The 18123-nt window shown below is 47.5% G+C and overlaps 1 protein-coding gene and 1 long non-coding RNA gene across 2 annotated transcripts in view; one reads left to right on the top strand and one right to left on the bottom strand.

Moving 5' to 3' along the window:
- The window catches only part of fhip1aa (FHF complex subunit HOOK interacting protein 1Aa), a 288301-nt gene that overhangs the window by 86994 nt on the left and 183184 nt on the right, over nucleotides 1-18123 (top strand). The gene's annotated exons all lie outside the window — the stretch shown is intronic.
- The window catches only part of LOC139246893 (uncharacterized), a 41593-nt gene continuing 34292 nt past the window's right edge, over nucleotides 10823-18123 (bottom strand). Inside the window, exons 3-4 of the long non-coding RNA XR_011590711.1 lie at nucleotides 16824-17011; nucleotides 10823-11165 (exon numbers count right to left, since the gene is read on the bottom strand). This is a non-coding gene — a long non-coding RNA (uncharacterized lncRNA). The remainder of the gene's footprint in view (nucleotides 11166-16823; nucleotides 17012-18123) is intronic.

Here is an 18123-nt window from a genome sequence, read left to right as displayed (position 1 = left end):
TAGGAGCAACTGGTGTAGAATGGAGTATGTTAGAAATCGGAATTCTCCACATTTAGTTTTCTGCACTTCTAGTCAGGTAGAACAGTTTTTTTCAAAAGGGGGCGTGTCCGGCCACTGACTCCTGATTTCAAAGTTTCCACAGTGAAAACGTATTCCAAACTAACTTAGAATGGAGTAAGTGAAGATTTTTGTACGCTTGAAAAAACCTTGTCTACACTTTAAAAAATCAGGCGCAGGTTACAAATCAGGCGTAGGGAATGGTGGGGGGGGGGGGGGTTTAAAGGGAAGTTTACAAACATTAAACACTTCAGTTTTACAAATAAAGAGCCATCATCAATAATAAATGATAAATACATCAATAAATCAACCAATAAATCAATCAAAAAAATTAATAAGAAATAATTTTTTTTAAAAATCAATAAATAAAACATTTTCTACTTACCGACTGCAGCACCGGGAGCCCTCCAACAGCGTGCTGGGATGCCCCCCTCAGTGTGTCTCTGTCAGTGTCTCTATCTCTCTGTCTGTGTGTGTGTCTCTCATTCTCTGTCTGTCAGTGTCTGTGTTTCTGACAGCGAGGGGAGGGGGAGGAGGGGGGTAGAGGGAGAGAGGGGGGAGCAGAGGGAGGGAAAGGGGAGAAGGAGGAGGGATGGGGGGAGGGGGGGGAGAAAGGAGATTGGGGGGGGAAAGGAGATTGGGGGGGAGAAAGGAAATTGGGGGGGGGAAAGGAGATTGGGTGGGGGGGGAAGGAGATTGGGGGGTTGGGGGGGAAGGAGAAGGAGAAGGGGGAGGGAGGCTGAACGGGCCGGGCCCGGGCACAGGCACGGGCAGGGCCCGTCCCCAGCACCAGATTTACAGGTAGGTGGCGTTGGGTCGGGTCGGGGGGGTGGTGGGAGGGAGGTCGGTTTGGGTCGGGGGGAGGGAGGGAGAGAGGGAGGTCAGGTCGGATCCAGTCCGGAGGCGGGGGAGGGGGGGGGGGGGCGGGCGGGTGTCGGGTCCGGTCCGGGGGGGTAGTGAGGGCGGGTGTCGGGTCCGGTCCGGGGGCTGGTGTCGGGTCCGGTCCGGGGGTGGGGGGGGGGGGTGGTGTCGGGTCCGGTCCGGGGGCGGTGGGGGTAGCGGGAGTTGAGTTAGGTCGGGAGGAAGCAGGAGCTGGGTGTGGGAGGAGCCTTATTCACGCAGCCCCAGCGAGGCCATTTGGCCAGGGCTAGGGGCTGCGTGCTTCGGGCCCCTCCCACACAGTTTCGGGCGCCTGGAGCGACTGCACTTGCGTGCCCACTGTAGCGCGCATGTGCAGAGGTCCCGGCACTGTTTTCAGCGCAGGGACCTGGCTCCGCCCCCTACAGCTCCTGCTGTGCTGCGCCGAGGGCCAGAGGACCTGCAGGGAGGTGGAGAATACGGAGGTTTTTTTAAGGCGCACTTTGTGGCGTGAAAAACGGGCGTCCAGGTCGGGACTGCGCTGTTCTAGGCGCGGCTCGAAACTTGGGCCCTATAAGTTTAAGAGAGTACAGTGAAATTTGTACCCCACTATTTAATTGGGAAGTACCTAAAATAATTCAACACTTTTCGTGATAAGAGCAGAGATTAATATTCTGGAGAATGGTTGAGAGAAAAACATTAGAAGGAAAATTCATAAATTAACATCTTTACGTCAACATATTAGTAAACATTTTCAAGTTATTCTGATTGTTCCTCCTGCCAAGAAGAAAGATGAATGTTTATTTCTGTTAAATCATAGCTTTTCCTGCTTTTTGTTTTTAATTTGGTGACGCAAATTGTGCATCTGTTTTTCTGCACTTGTGAATAAGTGCTGCATTTCTAACATGTTACATGGGGGTGGAGGGTGGGGTGGTGTACTGGTTCAAGAAGACTTTTATTAATGGAAGTGATTGAAGTTGGAAATAACCTGTTGTTGTTCAATTCTTTTTAATATTGTGTACTAAAGAACTACAACATTTCATATTTATTGTTTGCCTGCTTGCATTATGATTAATAATCTAATCACTTATTTGGACATACAGCACGTCAGCACCAAACGGAAGCCACTGCTCCTGCTGCTTGTGCAGCCATTGCTATAGTGACATGAGGGATGGGCTAATACGTTGAAAACTTGAAAATTAATACAAATTGCACGAATAGATATGCCTCTTTCAGCTTCCCCTTGGGGATTTGGATTGTTTGTCGATGCATAACAGTGTAACTGAGTGACGTTTCTAAATTGTTGATGCATTATTATGCAGTTCTTTTATACCCCAGTCATTTCTGACAAGTAATTTTTTTATTAAATACAATTTGTACATGATGAACTAAAAGCTTTTCATTAAATCTATCATAAACAAGCTTGCAGAATGGGCAGTAAATGACAAGTGAATTTCAGTATAGATAAGTGTGAGGTGATGCATTTTGGTAGGAGGAATAATGAGTCTACCTACTCCTTGGAAAATATGAGTCTAAATGGGGTCGTGGTGCAAAGGGATCGAGGAGTACAGATTCACAAATCATTAAAAGTAGCAATGCAGGCTGAAAAAGCCATAAAAGTGCAAATAAAGCACGAGGATTCATTGCTAATGGAACAGAATTCAAAAGCAGAGAAGTTATGTTACACTTCCTTACAAGAGCCTTGTCTGATTATCTCATGATTTGAGGCGGTGGGGTGACAATATGCTATTACTGTATAAATGCTTCTAAGTGGTGGCTGTTGTAAAAGTTGTTGTTCTTGTTCTTTTAAAAATGTGCTCATAGACGAAAGGGTCGCGCTCAAAGGAGTTCGTGGGCCTGCTCAGTACAAAAAAAATTAGAGGTTGCTAGTGGTTCTTTTTATGTCTTTGCAAAGTTATGGTCACAGATGCTGAAGAAGTGTCTATTGAACCATAAATAAGTTGCCTTACAGTTATGTTTATTATGAACCTGCAGTTGAGATGGTTGTTTCTTTTAGTGTGGTCTTTGCAATGGATCTCTGTCTTCTCTGTGATCCATTAATCTACATTCTGTATGATCCATTACCCGTATCTTGGTCCATTAGTTGAAAATAAAATGGCTTCCTTTTGTGGTACCATATGCAATCAGTCTGTGCATGTATTATTGAAACATGGAAACTTCTCGGTTCTCATTATTTCATTGTCTTTTGAAGAGAAGTAAGTACTATTATTAAACTTGTTGGTAAAAGTCAAGACAAAGCAAAGATTGCATGTCCTGAAGTGATGCATCAGAATGGATTTGTATGTCGAAGCTGTTACTTACAAGTAGAATAATATTGTCATTACTTCTGCTACATCACCTCTCCCGTTACACTGCTTGAGGCATGTGGGACAAAGTTGTACTCCTATCGGGCTCAATTTGCCCCAATGCCATTTTTTGGCGCATTTGAAGAGTTAAGCCCATTTTTGGGGGGCCCGATTGCGGCAAAAAAAAAGTTAGTTTCCCTGTTCATATTTTTGAAATTGGCACTGCACAGTCTGTCCTTTAGCTTTGGGGGGGTGGAGTCTAATGTATGTGCTGAAAAAAGGATGACACCCCCCTCCGCCTTCTGCGCATGCGCGAAAAAAATGACATTTTTTACGTAACTGGCATGCCCAATACACCTCCCTGTTTGCATTCAGCCATTTTTAAAGAGCCAGTTGTGTGTGAGAACTTTAATTCTGAGTGGTGTGTGAGAAATGTAATTCTGAATGGAAAAAATCGGAGTTGCAATATGCAGTGCGGCTTAAGGACCAATAATTTCGCACAGGACAAAGTGGTTACTGTAATTGAGTGAGGCCAGATGGCACGAGCTGGACACCAGCATAGGTCAAATAAAAGTTTCACCATAAGAAATGAAGAAACGCTGGAACCAACTTTCACAACATTACTGTGCAGTGGTGACCACCCCGAGGTCTGGAGGCCAGTGCAAAAACAAGTGGCAGGCCTTGGTCAAGCAGTTAGTGTAAGTAATATTTTCATTTATTCACTGGAATTGCAATTGTAAATGTGACCATGTGTATGTCCCACCCAGCAGAAAGACAGCCTCTCTAAAAAGTTATATTTTTATCTTTGCAGAGGAAGGTGGCACACAACAAAAGAGAGAGAACTCGAACAGGAAGAGGCACGGTAAATCTTCACCCACTGACACCCATGGAAGACAGGGTCGCTGCTTTGATGGTCCTACCTGGAGAAAAGCAATCAGTACTGCACATTCGAGGGAAAAGGTAAGTCCTGCAAATTCCAGAGTCTGGATTTGCTAAATATAAAGTACTGTGCGGGCTAGCTATGCTTCGGTTCATGGGGATGTCTCTGTCAGCTATGTTTCAGTTGATGCAATGTGCTATCATTCATCGTGGTCCTTCAAATCAGCTTGCTGCCTGCACTGTGTGAGCCTACTCATGCCACCCACCCTGCCCCCTCCTCTGCTGCTAACCATTTGTCTGTTCTGTTATATTTTGAAGAACTTGAGGTCAACCCTGACAAGGCTGAAGCCGATGCAGAAGAGGATTCGGACACAGACGAGCCTGAAGAGGAGAACATCTTCCAATCCGACCTTCCAGACCAAGAGCATGGGAGTGAGGAGGAGGGGCAGGATAAAGCCCCCACTGTTGTACTCACTCTGGAGGAGGTGCTGGTGCTGCCCATTGAGGTGCCAGCCCCTTTCCTGAGTGATGCGAGTGTTGGAACATTTCATGGTTTCAAGCTGGCTGCGGGTTCCAGTGAGTTACAGCAAGCCACACCCATGGCCTCACCGTCCGAGGCTGCGGGTCCCAGTGGGGTGCAGCGAGCCACACCCATGGCCTCACCGTCCGAGGCTGCGGGTCCCAGTGGGGTGCAGCGAGCCACACCCATGGCCTCACCGTCCGAGGCTGCGGGTCCCAGTGGGGTGCAGCGAGCCACACCCAGGACCCCACCGTCCGAGGCTGCGGGTCCCAGTGGGGTGCAGCGAGCCACACCCATGGCCTCACCGTCCGAGGCTGCGGGTCCCAGTGGGGTGCAGCGAGCCACACCCAGGACCCCACCGTCCGAGGCTGCGGGTCCCAGTGGGGTGCAGCGAGCCACACCCATGGCCTCACCGTCCGAGGCTGCGGGTCCCAGTGGGGTGCAGCGAGCCACACCCATGGCCTCACCGTCCGAGGCTGCGGATCCCAGTGGGGTGCAGCGAGCCACACCCATGGCCTCACCGTCCGAGGCTGCGGGTCCCAGTGGGGTGCAGCGAGCCAAACCCAGGGTGAGGAGGGTAAGGAGAGCTCGTCAGCGCTCTCCTGAGGTAACAGATGTGGTTCAGATGATGGCAATGAGTGCGGAAGCATTGACCTTATGTGATCACTCCTAGACACCATCAGTGGGTGGGTGATGAGGTATCAGGACTGTCGGGAGAAGTAACAACACTTTCGCGAGAAATGGGAACACTGTCTGGGCACATTAGGGATGGAATGTCGCAGGTAGCTGATACACTGTCGGTAGCTACTGCAATAAGGGAATACGGCCAGACCCCGCGGCCATTGATGGAATCAACTGTCACTTCCACTCCAATCCCCAGATCAACCTCTGAAGAGGCCCAAGCCGGGCCTTCCACATTACCGCCTGCCCACTCGCCCAACAAGAAGTGCGCATTACCCGAGCTGCTCGAAAGAATAAGCTGGTACCAATCCAAGAAACACTGCACCACCGCCTGCGGGCAGGGGTGGAGTCACCAAGACCAAGCGTAGAATAAGGTGGAGGAGAGATGGATGCAATCTTAAAGTTTGCAAGTGATCTTAACTAAATAATTTAAAGTTTGATACAAGAATATTTTTATTAAAGTTAAGTTAAGTACAAACAAGTGTTAAAATTTTGAATAAAATATATTTAAAATTATAACTGATCCATTTACATTATTTGTTCCATTATTAACAACTTTTTGAACTAAAGAAGAATCATTTACATTATTTGTTCCATTATTAACTCAACACAACATTACGGAACAGGCCCAAACAGTAAACATGGTCCAATTGGAATAGTTGCCGCTGAGCCTTCAGGCAGCAAAGTGTTCACGGATGAGCTGCTGGCACAAGGCTCGAGCAATCGTTGAAGGGGCACGACGACCCGCCCTCCTCCGCTGTCATGCTCCGGGTTCAGGTAGTTGCATGGCTTCCTCGTCCTCCTCCTTGTCATTTGCATCTTCCTCCTCATTATCAGCCACTCTCACCTCAAGTGGGTCTTCTACTACCAGCTGCTAAGTTGTGCACCATGAACAGAGAACAGTGAACTGACCGACAATCTCGGGAGTATTGCAAGTAGCCTCCGGAATGGTCCAGAAATCGGAAACGCTGCTTCAAGATGCCAATTGTCCTCTCCATTATGCTGCGCGTGCAATGTGCGACATGTTGTATTCCTGCTCAGCTTCCGTCCGGGTTTCGCGTAGGGGCGTCATGAGCCAAGTGGCTGCTGCTGAAACATAGCAGATATAGCGCTCTCGCATAGGATGAACACATCATGGGTGCTCCCAGGGTATCTCTCATCAACTGTCATGATACAGACGAGCTGCCTGATCACGGAGTGGAAGCCTTTTCCGTCCCTGTACATCTCGCAATCCTCCAAAGCTGCTCGCAGGGCGATGTGGGTACAATCAATGCAGCCCTGTACCTTGGGGAAGTCAGCAATCCTGGAGAAGCCCACAGCCCTGACACACATTGCCTGGGCGGTCATGGGGAACTTTATGTAGTCATTCCTCCGGGCAGTCACCTGCCGAATGCAGATATGTGTTGCATGTTGAGAAATGGTGCGTACATCCCCAGTTGTGGCCTGGAATGATCCAGATGCATAAAATGAAAGTGCAGCTGTAACCTTTACTTCAACTGATGAAGCAGTCCTCCTGATGCTTCTAGGGTGCAGATCTGCTTTTATTAACTCCCAGATCTCGGTTACAACTTCTTTGCAGAAAAGCAGCCTTGTCACATCACTCTGCATCACTCAGGAGCAGGTATGAATGCCTGTCTCGATATACCCGATGTGGGTAAGGCCTCCTGCCCATCATACTACATGCTCTGAGGTTCCTCATGTGATGCTGCCTAATCAATCTTCTCCTCTGCACCACCATCATGCAGAAGGCTTGCACGAGGTATGGCATTGTCAATATTGCCCCCATAGTTAATTTGTAGATTTGTAACAAGCTCAAAACAGCAGGACAAAGCACTCACACCTTTTCTTTCCTCTCTCCAAGGTGCACACCCTAGTATGGCCCACACCCTGGTCTGTGCATTTGCAATAGGCTTGCTTAGAACGAGAAGCTCGGCATTCAGTGAAGACATTTGGGGCAACAAAGTCTAATGCAATTCTTAATTTTTGATATTTTTCAAAGTACCGCCACACCACCTCTCCTCCTCAGTGGGCCGAGGGTCGGAACATCGTCCGGCAGAATCACTCTCCCGCCCAGACACGGGCTCGGGGTCTCGGCTTCCACCCCCCTCCCCCCATACCGGACTTCTTTTGAAGCTGCTGAATTGGACAGTATTGAGGATGAAAACAGAGCTTTTAGAAATGGATAATTTATACCCTAAGGGTTCTCATCCTTTATATAAGTGGCTGGCCGTTCAGTTTGGCTTCCATTAGATTTCCAATTTCTCCCTTTTGATTTTGAAAAAATTAACATTTATGATGCATATTCCCTGCCTTCTTGACTCCCTCCAAAACTTTGGCTAAAAACAATGGCGTCTTTCTGCGCCGATTTTGTAATGTGCTCTGCTTTTTCTTAAGTGCCCAGAAGGAATTTTGGGAGTGGTCACAGACGCTGTTCTAGGAAAAATGTAAGTTGATCACACTTGCTTAAATGTGAAAAACTGGTGCAGACATCAGGTTACGCCCCCCTATAATGCAAAAAAACGTAAGCTAAAAACATTGTACTTAACTGAATTACGCTGCCGCAGAAACTTTGGGGAAACTTGGAGATTTTTATTCACTCCCAATAAAACGGTGCATGTCAAAAAAACGGCGCAGATAATTAGGGAAAATTGAGCCCTTACCGGCTACAATTTGGGTTGGACTATTCAGGGACCCCCTGCTGGTATCTTGGCCATCAGTCAGGACAGGACAGGGCTGGGTTGCAATTGCTTCCGTGGTGAAATTACCTGCCAACACCAGCTGCCTTGGTTTACACATAAAGAATGGTCACTTATGCGAGGTATTGCTCATGAGTTTCAGAAAATTGATCTCCGTTGATCTCCCTGATTTGCTGAATTTGTTTGATGGAGGATTCAAACTTTCGTGCTCATTATTGTATATTATTACCCTTGTGCAAAAAGGGACATGAAATGTGTGTTCAGTGTATTTTGAAAGACTGTTAATAAATTATTTCCCTTGAAAGATCGCCATGGAAACTATTTTTGTTTCTGAACTCTGAACAATTTTTAAGTGTCCTTTAACCAGACATACCAATAGGCAGCAGTCAATTTGGTTTGTGCAATAGATTAGATTTATTAAGCTTACAACAATAGTATATTTAACAAAAAGCAATAGCACGAAAGCTCGCAGGCCCAGGTCCCTGTTTTACTTCCGGACACAGCCGATGTTGTCCTAAATCTGTCCGTTGCTAACCAAGCAGTTTCTGTGCAAAGGTATTCTTTGAGAATCAATGTTTTAACCAATTTCTTATCAAAGGTTCATTTGGCTTGTGTCCATATTTGGGGCCCAATTTTGGCCATGATTTGCATCAATTTTTTTGGAGTAAGTTTTTTCTGCCGTAAGTTTAAAAAATGCCATTTTCCCCCCAAAATTTGCTCCAGAGTAAGTCAGTTAGGTACGATTTTTTAAAGTTTTTTTTTCAAAAGGAGATGTTCCCAGACACTTACGCCAGTTTTGGCTATTTATGCCACTTTGGCCAGCAAAAATTTACTCCAAATCAACTTAGGTCAGTGTATATGCCCAGCTCTGAAAAACGTTGCAGGCAGTTAAGAAATCGGCGCAGGTAAGTAAGTAAGGACCTGCACCCAAGCACCAAACATTCCAAATAAAAGTTAAAATAACTAAATAAAAATAAAGAACTCAGGTAAACAATTCATTAACAATTAAATATTTTAAGTAAATCCTACCTTGGGCCGGGGAAGGCAGCGGGCCGGCCTGTATGGAGGCCATTCGACGTGGGATAGGGGCGGCTGGCAAAGAGGCATCGGGAGGCTGATGGGGGGGGGGGGGGGGAGGGGAGGGGAGGAGGGAGGGAGAGGAAAGGCTGGGCCGACGGCATCGGTGTGGGGGGTGGGGGGAAGGAGGGAGAGGAAAGGCTGGGCTTCATGCGATCGGGAGGGAGGGAGAGGAAAGGCTGGGCCGACGGCATCGGGACGGAGGGAGAGAAAAGGCTGGGCCGACAGGATCGGCGGGGGGGGGGAGGTGGGGGTGGAGGGAGGGAGAGGAAAGGCTGGGTTCCACGCGATCGGGAGGGAGGGAGGCTGAGGAAAGGCTGAGCTCGACGGCATCTCGGGTAGGGTTCTGACAGCCTGTGCTGCACTCAGACACAGGCGATCATTCGGCCACGGCTAGGGGCGGTGAACATTGGGTCCTGCTGACAGCTTGCAGGACACGCTGGGAGGGCGAGGAGCATGTGCGCAGACTCCACTGCATATGTGGACAGCTGCCGGCAGTGTTTATCAGCGCAGGGCTGTAGCTCCACCCCCCCGCCCCCCCGCACTCCACCATGGACACCGTGCCAGGACCCGGGACACTCGGCAGAGGGGCCAGGATAGTAAAAGTTTTTTGGCGCCCTTTCCAGTGCACAAAGTCGCCACATAAAGGGTCAGTGCGCAAAAAAAACGGGTTGGCCAAAATTGGACCCATGGACTTTAACAAAATCACTTTGTTTAATTGGTCCTTATGGTCAAAATACCATTGTCACTCAAACCAGAACTAGTATCCTGGCCACTCCTGCCTCCAGTAATTTTCCATCAACGCTACTTGTCCATGTTATCTTGTTTACGGATTCCTTCAGCTCCTCGGAATCCGCCTTTTTTATGCTACTGTATTCTAACTGTTAGGTTTGATTAGACCAACTCCAATTTCTACTTTGTTATTATAATAATGTGGCTCGCAGCTCGTGTTAGTTTTTTATTTTTGACTGCCTTCGCGTACATTCGAGGAGCTTCTAACATTCCCATGCTTACAGAGAATCATGGGTAAGATTAGTTTGGTCAATGACTACAAATTGAATATATATATGAATCTCTAATACCAGTCTTTCTTACAACTCTGAACATACTACAGAGCAATGACTTATGCAACAATAGGTTGTGTACATTACAGCTGCCACATAGAAGAAAAATACAAAATCATTTTAAACATCACTGAAGCAGTTTCCCCAGCAAAATGTATGGTGAAGCTCATGATGGAATGAAACAGACAAAAAAAAAGGTGATGCAGATAAATGGTGTACCACTAAAACTCCAGATTTCAAGTGTGTTTATAGCTTGTGTACAGAAACCTTGAAGAACCAGTTAAGATAATTTTTATTTATATAGCGCCTTTAACGTAGTAAAACATTCCAAGGCGCTTCATAACAATTTTACAACACATTAGATATTGACCATTGAGGGAAAGAGAGAAAAAGCGTGAGCAGGAAGTGTAAAAAGAGATTAAAGGCTCGGGTCTGAAGCGGCAGCCAAAATGCGCACGCAGATAGACACAGGAGAAAAAACTAAAAAAAAATTCAAATTACATTGTAAATAATACAATAAGGAATATACAATAGTAAAATCAGTATTATTAAGATTAATTATAATTAAACAAAATTAAATAATATATACCATAATTATAAATTAAGTTAAAATTAGAAAATCAACAATTGAAGCAAATTAAATCAGTTATTAGCTTTCTTTAAGATTCATTCTCTGGCCAGTGATTCAATTAATCTGGAAGAACCAATCATTGTCCTCCATCCTTGTGATGTCATAATTTTATTACTTTTTATTTCTCATTTTGTCCTCTTGATAGGACCTGTAATAGTTCCAAGCTCGCGCTGCCTCTGTTGTCAGGGAGACGCTGATGTTTAAATCTCCTTCCAGCTGCTCCAGGCTCGCACTGCCTCCATTGTCAGGGAGATGCTGATGTTTAAATCTCCCTCCAGCTGCTCCAGGCTCGAGCTGCCTCTGTTGTCAGGGAAACACTGATTTTTAAATCTCCCTCCAGCTGCTCCAGGCTCGAGCTGCCTCTGTTGTCAATTTAAGTATTCAAAGTTCTAGCACCTGTAAGTTAAACAATGGCAAAAATTGCTTTACCATAATCTGCTTTACCATAAATCGTGTCTGTATTTAATAGTGGTCTTTGCTATGATAGCCATAACAACACGCCCTTGTATTCTTCCAGTAATGAATGTCACATGAAGCCTATATATGGGTTGACTATATCCTGGAGTTCAGCCTCTGAATGCGCACTGATAGTATTCACTGAGGCATATGAAAGCATGGGCCTTACGCTTAACATCTGTCAGACATAAGTCCTCCACCAGCCTGTCACCGCCGCTCAGCACTGCCCTCCAATCATCAAGATCCACGGTGCGGCCCTGGACAATGTGGACCATTTCCCATATCTCGGGAGCTTCTTATCAACAAAGACAGACATTGATGCGGAGATTCAACATCGCCTCCAGTGCGCCAGCGCAGCCTTCGGCCATCTGAGAAAAAAAGTGTTTGAAGACCAGGCCCTCAAATCTACCACCAAGCTCATGGTCTACAGGGCTGTAGTAATACCCCCCCTCCTGTATGGATCTGAGACATGGACGATGTATAGAAAGAACCTCAAGTCGCTGGAGATATATCACCAACGATGTCTCCACAAGATCCTGCAAATCCCCTGGGAGGACAGGCGCACCAACATCAGTGTCCTCGACCAGGCTAACATCCCCAGTATTGAAGCACTGACCACACTCGATCAGCTTCACTGGACAGGCCACATAGTTCACATGCCAGATACGAGACTCCCTAAGCAAATGCCTTATGCAGAGCTCCTTCATGGTAAACGAGTCAAAGGAGGACAGCGGAAACATTATAAGGACACCCTCAAAGCCTCCCTGGTAAAGTACGACATCATCACTGACACCTGGGGGATCCTGGCCGCAGACCACCCGAGGTGGAGAAAGTATATCCGGGAGGGCGTTGAGCTCTTCGAATCCCAACGCAAAGAGCATGAAGAGGCCAAGCGCAGGCAGCGGAAGGGGCAAACTAGCCCCCACCGACCCCTTCCCTCGACGAATGTCTGTCCCACCTGTAACAGGGTCTGTGGCTCTCGTATCGGACTGTTCAGCCATCAAAGAACTCACTTTGGGGGTGGAAGCAAGTCCTCCTCGATTCCGAGGGACTGCCTATAATGAGGATGATATGGGTTAATGGCTGTGGATCTTATTTTCCTCACGTCAAACAATAGGAGAAATTATCTTTTCAAAAATAGGGTATGTTGGTAACATTAATTTAGAGAAAATGCTGCAATAGCAACTACTCCACCGGACGGCTCACTAGTGTACATTGTCCCGAAACAATGGTAAATAATGAGATATGTAAACAAAATAGGTGGGGGGGATAAAATGTATCGCCATCTATAGAGTGAGCAGGGATGATAACGACATTTCCAAAAGTTGATCTGAATTGGTCCCATTTAAGAACTTTTACAAATTTATCTTTATTGTTCTCTCTTTAAATCAATTCAGATTTAAAATGCCATCTCTACTGGTTCCAGTAAGGTGTGTTGCCAGCTGTTGTACTGGATGACAGCCACAACAAATGTGCTATTTAGAAATATGAATCTAGGCGGGCAGGCAGTTAAAGTCGGCTGAGACACTTGGCTGCCACTGTCCTGCTCCTTTCCGTTATCTTTTAGTTCAACGTGATCTTCTGAGCAGGCGGAAGGTGGTGGTGAGCTGCCGTCTTGAACACTGCAGTCCGTGTGGTGAAGATAATCCCACGGTGCTGTTAGAGAGGGGGTTCCAGGATTTTGAGCCAGTGACGATGAAGGAATGGCAATATACTTCCAAGTCAGGATGATGTGTAACTTGGAGGGGAACGTGCAGGTGGTGGTGTTCCTATGCACCTGCTGCCCTTGTCCTTCCTGGTGGTAGAGGTTGCGGGTTTGGGAGGTGCTACCAAAGAAGCCGTGGTGAGTTGCTGCAGTGCATCTTGTAGATGGTGCACACTGCAGCCATGGTACACCGGTGGTGGATAGGGTTCCAATCAAGCCGGCCGCTTTGTCCTGGATGGTGTCGAGCTTCTTGAGTGTTGTTGGAGTTGCACACATCCAGGCAAGTGGAGAGTATTCCATCACACTCCTGACTTGTGCCTTGTAGATGGTGGAAAGGCTTCCTCATCATCAGTGAAGTTTGGGGTGGCAAGGCTTACCTGAATGCCGGGAACCATTCCTTCTGTCCTGGCTGACTGCCTGTTGTCGCCCAACATTGTGTTTCTGCCGACCAGGGGACAACTACTCGGGGCATGCGGATGAGGCCCAGAAGCACTGAGGTGAAGAGGGTTTGGTGCTCACATTGGCCCCGCCCACTGAATTCCAGCTCCGAGTTAATTGCAGTGCTTAACACTGAATTCATCATCATCATCATCATCATTGGCTCTATTAGACCTCGGAATTGAAGAAGACTTGCTTCCACTCTTAACATGAGTTCTTAGGTGGCTGTACAGTCCAATATGAGAACCACAGTCTCTGTCACAGGTGAGACAGATAGTCATTGAGGGAAGGGGTGGGTGGGACTGGTTTGCCGCACGCTCTTTCCACTGCCTATGCTTGATTTCTGCATGCTCTCAGCGATGAGACTTGAGGTGCTCAGCGCCCTCCCGGATGCACTTCTTCCACTTAGGGTGGTCTTTGGCTAGGAACCATCAGGTGTCAGTGAGAATGTTGCACTTTATCAGGGAGGCTTTGAGGGTGTCCTTGTAACGTTTCCGCTGCCCACCTTTGGCTCGTTTGCCGTGAAGGAGTTCTGAATAGAGCGCTTGCTTTGGGAGTCTCGTGCCTGGCATGCCAGACACATGTGGCCTGGCCAGCGGAGCTGATCAAGTGTGGTCAGTGCTTTGATGCTAGGGATGTTGGCCTGGTCGAGGACGCCAACGTTGGTGCGTCTGTCCTCCCAGGGGATTTGTAAGATCTTGTAGGATGCGTATCTCACAGATGAGCAAAGGTCAATGTTTAGAATCCGAAGCAACCTTTACTGAAAGTGAAGATATGTCACACTAATGAAAGGCGCTTACTAACTTGGGCAAAATAAGCACTGGGGTGAAATTGGTGCGCCTTGTGCCGGCCATTCGATACTGTGCTAGCAGCTTGGCCTCCGCCATATTGGTCCTCGCTGCTTTTTGGTATTCCTGGCGCCGCCTGAAAGTAGATAAATTTAAATAAGCAAAGAAGGGTCATGTGTCTGTTTCAGGACCCTTCTGCAAAATTGGTGAAAAACTAGGAAGAGCATGTGCCGTGCTCTGACTAATTGTTTCAGTTCTACAGTGATCTAACCAACGGTCTTTAAAGGCCATGTTGAAGGCTGCCGAAGAAAAGGGAGGGAAATTTTTTTTTACTGCTTTCGCTGTGGAGCCAGGAAGAGCAGTTGTTCTACCTAGCTTCACAACACTACTGCGGTCCACTGCCAGCCCGCACTTGCCCTCTTACTGCCCCTGCCACCCCTACCACCCTCCCTCTTTTCTGGGGGCTGCTCCCAGTGAGGCAGCAGGCCCAAATTCGATACGCGCCTTCGGGCGAGCTGCATCTGGAGGTGCAACAGGTACCGGCAGCCCGCCCTTGTTATTACAGTAAGACCCAAGGCCCAAATTTTGACGAGCCTCTGGTCTCCTGTTTGGGCTGCTCAGTGGAAGCGCATCGTTAGTTACACTCCCGCAAACGAGTAATAACAATTTTCTAGCCCTCAATCTAGTCCTATGGTAAATGTCTACCTCATTACATTTTTTGAGGAGGTATCAGAGAGAGTAGACAATAGTATATGCAGTATATGTAATTTGTCTATATTTTCAAAAGGCCTTCAATAAGGTACCCCATAATAGACTGATGAACAAGGTCAGAGAATGCGGAGTCAAGGGACAAGTAGCAGAATGGATAGCTAGCTGGCTTCAAGACAGAAAGCAGAGAGTAGGGGTAAAAGGTGGGTAGTGATGTTCCATAAGGATCAGTGCTGGGACCACTGTTGTTCACAATTTATATTAACGATTTAGATTTTGGAATCAACTCCAACATTGCACGAGGTAGGCAAAGCCATAAAACAGCTCAAGAATAACAAGGCTACGGGAGCGGATGGAATCCCTGCTGAGGCACTAAAATATGGCGGAGAGGTGCTATTGGCGCGGATACATGACCTCATCTGTCTCATCTGGAGGGAGGAGAGCATGCCGGGAGAGCTTAGCGATGCAGTGATTGTGACCATTTTTTAAAAAGGGAACAAGTCCGACTGCGGCAACTACAGGGGAATCTCCCTGCTATATCAGCCACTGGGAAAGTTGTCGATCGAGTTCTCCGCAATCGTCTTCTTCCTGTGGCCAAGGAGCTCCTCCCGAATGACAATGTGGATTTTGTCCCTACGGGGCACAACAGACGTGATCTTTGCAGCGCGACAGTTGCAGAAAAAATGCAGGGAGCAGCGCCAGCCCTTATACATGGCCTTTTTTGATCTTACAAAGACCTTTGACACTCTCAACCGTGAGGGTCTATGGAGCGTCCTCCTCCGTTTTAGATGCCACCAAAAGTTTGTCAACATCCTTTGCCTGCTTCACGATGACTTGCAGGCTGTGATCCTTACCAACGGATCCATTACAGACCCAATCCACGTCTGGACTGTGGTCAAACAGGGCTGCGTCATCGCTCCAACCCTCTTCTCAATCCTCCTTGCCGCCATGCTCCACATTACAATCAACAAGCTCCCAGCTGGAGTGGAACTAAACTACAGAACCAGTGGGAAGCTGTTTAACCTACACCGCCTCCAGGCCAGGTCCACGATCACCCCAACCTCTGTCGTTGAGCTGCAGTATGCGAACGACACCTGGGTCTGCGCACATTCAGAGGCTGAACTCTAGGATATAGTCAATGTATTCACTGAGGCATGTGAAAGCATGGGCCTTACGCTTAACATCCATAAGACAAAGGTCCTCCACCAGCCTGTCCCCGCCGTACAGCACTGCCCTCCAATCATCAAGATCCACGGCTCGGCCCTGGACAACGTGGACCATTTCCCATATCTCGGGAGCCTTTTATCAACAAAGGCAGACATTGATGCAGAGATTCAACATCGCCTCCAGTGCACCAGTGCAGCCTTCGGCCATCTGAGGAAAAGAGTGTTTGAAGACCAGGCCCTCAAATCTACCACCAAGCTCATGGTCTACAGGGCTGTAGTAATACCCGCCCTCCTGTATGGATCTGAGGCATGGACGATGTATAGAAGGCACCTCAAGTTGCTGGAGATATATCACCAGCAATGTCTCTACAAGATCCCACAAATCCCCTGGGAGGACAGGCGCACCAACATCAGTGTCCTCGACCAGGCTAACATCTCCAGTATTGAAGCACTGACCACACTCGATCAGCTTCACTGGACAGGCCACATAGTTCACATGCCAGATACGAGGCTCCCTAAGCAAATGCTTTATGCGGAGCTCCTTCATGGTAAACGAGTCAAAGGAGGACAGCGGAAACATTATAAGGACACCCTCAAAGCCTCCCTGGTAAATCACTGACACCTGGGGGACCCTGGCCGAAGACCGCCCGAGGTGGAGAAAGTACATCCGGGAGAGCATTGAGCTCTTCGAGTCTCAACGCAAAGAGCATGAAGAGGCCAAGCGCAGGCAGCGGAAGGAGCGTGCGGCAAACCAGCCCCACTGACCCCTTCCCCTGACGAATGTCTGTCTTACCTGTAGCAGGGTCTGTGGCTCTCGTATGTGACTGTTCAGCCATCAAAGAACTCACTTTGGGAGTGGAAGCAAGTCCTCCTCGATTCCGAGGGACCGCCTATGATGATGATGATGATAACGATTTAGACTTTGGAATCAAAAACACCATTTCTAAATTTGTGGATGATTTCAGTCAATACTGAAGAGGACTGCAACAAATTACAGGTGGACATTAATAAACTTGCAGAATGGGCATATATAATGAAGTTCAACACAGATAAATGTGAGTTATTACATTTTGGTAGGAAGAATAGGGAGGTCACTTAGAGAAACATAGAAATTAAAAGCGCAGAAAGAGGCCATTTCGGCCCATCATGTCCACGCTGGTCGACAAAGAGCCGCACGGCCCATGGTCAGCAGCCCTAAAGGTTATATAAAAACCTATGAACAATGACGGAAAGGCAAAGAGCACCCAGCCCAACCAGTCCGCCTCAAACAACTGCGTAACCCCTTATAGAAACATAGAAACATAGAAAATAGGTGCAGGAGTAGGCCGTACGGCCCTTCGAGCCTGCACCACCATTCAATAAGATCATGGCTGATCATTACCTAAGTACCCCTCTCCTGCTTTCTCTCCATACCCATTGATCCCTTTAGCCGTAAGGGACAAATCTAACTCCCTCTTGAAGATATCCAACGAACTGGCATTAACAACTCTCTGCGGTAGAGAATTCCACAGGTTAACAACTCTGAGTGAAGAAGTTTCTCCTCATCTCAGTCCTAAATGGCCTACCCCATATCCTAAGACTGTGTCCCCTGGTTCTGGACTTGCCCAACATCGGGAACATTCTTCCTGCATCTAACCTGTCCAGTCCCATCAGTATTTTATATGTTACTATAAGATCCCCTCTCATTCTTCTAAACTCCAGTGAATACAGGCCCAGTCGATCCAGTCTCTCCTCATATATCAGTCTTGCCATCTCGGGAATCAGTCTGATGAACCTTCGCTGTACTCCCTCAATAGCAAGAACGCCCTTCCTCAGATTAGGAGACCAAAACTGAACACAATATTCCTGGTGAGGCCTCACCAAGGCCCTGTACAACTGCAGTAAGACCTCTCTGCTCCTATACTCAAATCCCCTAGCTATGAAGGCCAACATGCCATTTGCCTTTTTCACAGCCTGCTATACCTGCATGCCAACTTTCAATGACTGATGTACCATGACACCCAGGTCTCGTTGCACCTCCCCTTTTCTTAATCTGTCGTCATTCAGATAATATTCTGTCTTTGTGTTTTTGCCACCAAAGTGGATAACCTCAC

The sequence above is a fragment of the Pristiophorus japonicus genome, chromosome 2, assembly GCF_044704955.1.
Source record: "Pristiophorus japonicus isolate sPriJap1 chromosome 2, sPriJap1.hap1, whole genome shotgun sequence".
In the NCBI taxonomy this organism is placed as follows: Eukaryota; Metazoa; Chordata; class Chondrichthyes; family Pristiophoridae; genus Pristiophorus; species Pristiophorus japonicus.
The sequence above is the reverse complement of the archived record's forward strand: the minus strand, read 5'-3'. Positions and strand labels throughout refer to the sequence as shown.